Genomic DNA, 2,275 nt, shown 5'->3' with positions numbered 1-2,275 from the left:
ATATATATATATATATATATATATATATATATATATATAACACATATATACACATATATACACATATGCATATATATAAAGATATATACATACATACATACATACATACATACATATATATATATATATATACACGTGTGTCCATGTATGTATGTATGTATATGTGCACGAAGATCAGTCTCTGTGTGTGAATGTGTGCCTTCGTGTGTGTACTTAAATTTCTGTATGCAATGCATAGCTCCTCGGGTATGCTGGTCAAAGTGGAGACAAATTGATATTAGTTCGAACAGAAATATCAAGGCTGGGTGACCTTCGAAATTAACAGTACAGTGATTTTCATATTTCTTCGAAGCTGCACTATTGTTTGATTAATATATGTTGCGATTATAGCATTAATTCGAATAGTGGTCTGAATTCACAAATTGGAGCCGCCCTGGCAGAGTAAGAAATTAGGACTACATTTACATCTGTCTAATTCATAAACGCGTCTCTAATTCAAACTGTTAGTAAGTGCATTCATCTCCTGATATGTGTGTGTGTGTGTGTGTGTGTGTGTGTGTGTGTGTGTGTGTGGTCATACATACCTACTTAGATATACATATGCATAAAAAGACAGGCAAATGGATTATATGGTCTCGCTACAAAGTTCCATTAGGAGATTTTATTATGACGTAACCACAAGAATAGTAACGGACTACCATCAATCTGACATTTGAAAGCATTTTCAGAGAAAATAGAAACTTTCATTACTTAACAATTGAGTATATCGTAGTTTTAATGCGTGGAATTTAAAAATAAATTATCAAATGAAGAACAATGTGCTTCTATCCCGTATATACTTGATGTATTGAATGTTTTATTCACTTTTATCTTAATCAGATTTATGAATGTTCTATTATCCAAACAGTTTATATATAGTAATTTCTTTGTTTGCATAGTTATAGAAACTACTATATCTCCATACTTAAAGTAGGAGTTATAAACATACGTATGCATTATTTCTGCTTGCTAATTCCACACAATACTTATGTGTGTGACTGTGTGACAATGTTTCTCCATCTGTCTTTTATGTAAATAACATAAAAATATGTATTTAGACGTAAGATAGTTCGGAGACTTCGCAGTTTTATTAAAATTTCGCTTGAAATACAAGTACATATTTCCAATAGATATTCAGGATTTCAGAGGCTGTTGGGTGCATTCTCCTTTCTACAGTGGAGCTCTTTTAAGCCATGAGTACGCTGGTTAGTTGCCTGACGGTTCCACGTTTCTAGTTGTCTGACGTTCCACGTTAGTTGTCTGAGGGTTCCACGATACTCAACTATAATCTATGGATGCTGTGAGTTTTTACGTATGGCTCCCAGCGGTAACGAAAGCGCTGCTGTGACAATTATCATAGGCGTTGTTCTCCTACTTACTAAACAACTATTAAATATTAGCAACTCTGATATCAATATTATTGATCCATTTTAAGAAAATTAAGCAAGCCTACAACAAAGACTTTTCGGTGAAAGAATTAAATCAACAGAAAACTGCAATGCAACAGGTAGATTCGTGAGAATAATCGTCAAGAACTGCATTTCTATGACATAGGATAATAACTGATACGTATCAATGTGGTTATTCATTGGGGAGACTTAGTTATTAAGATTCGTGTTTTTAAAGATATTTTCCTATTGGACAAAAATATATTACTGTGTATATTTAAGCAATGATGAAGAATAAATTTAGGCCTAGGAATGGAATAAAGTGATGGAATTGTTTATATGAAGATACAAGAAGGGGACCCAAGTAGAACAAAATAAAATTCAAATAAAAAAATAAGAAAAATTAAATACACGATAAATTAGTAAAATACAAAAGAAACAAATAAATATAAAGACATAATCTTCTTTTCTTTTTTTCGTTTTAAAAGGGTATCATCAATGACTTCAGATCTCTTTGTATAAATAATAGTGATAGCGACAATAATAATAATAATAACAATAATGATAATGTATACACAAATAAAAAGGATATACATACATACTCATACATACGTATATACACATACATATATATATATATACATATATACACATATATATATATACATACATATATACATATATACACATGCATATATACATACATATATATATATATATATATATTTAATACAAGTATACATATATGTAAATATATATTCATATATATATATATACATATATATATATAGATATATTTAAATATATATGCATATATATATATATATATATATATATATATATATATA

At 29.1% G+C, this 2,275-nt stretch overlaps 1 protein-coding gene across 2 annotated transcripts in view; it reads right to left on the bottom strand.

Moving 5' to 3' along the window:
- The window catches only part of LOC106876162 (glutamate receptor ionotropic, kainate 2), a 148,901-nt gene that overhangs the window by 30,456 nt on the left and 116,170 nt on the right, over nt 1-2,275 (bottom strand). The gene's annotated exons all lie outside the window — the stretch shown is intronic.

The sequence above is a fragment of the Octopus bimaculoides genome, chromosome 21, assembly GCF_001194135.2.
Source record: "Octopus bimaculoides isolate UCB-OBI-ISO-001 chromosome 21, ASM119413v2, whole genome shotgun sequence".
Classification (NCBI taxonomy): Eukaryota; Metazoa; Mollusca; class Cephalopoda; order Octopoda; family Octopodidae; genus Octopus; species Octopus bimaculoides.
Note: the sequence above shows the minus strand (reverse complement) of the source record. Positions and strands in the feature narration are given on the sequence as shown.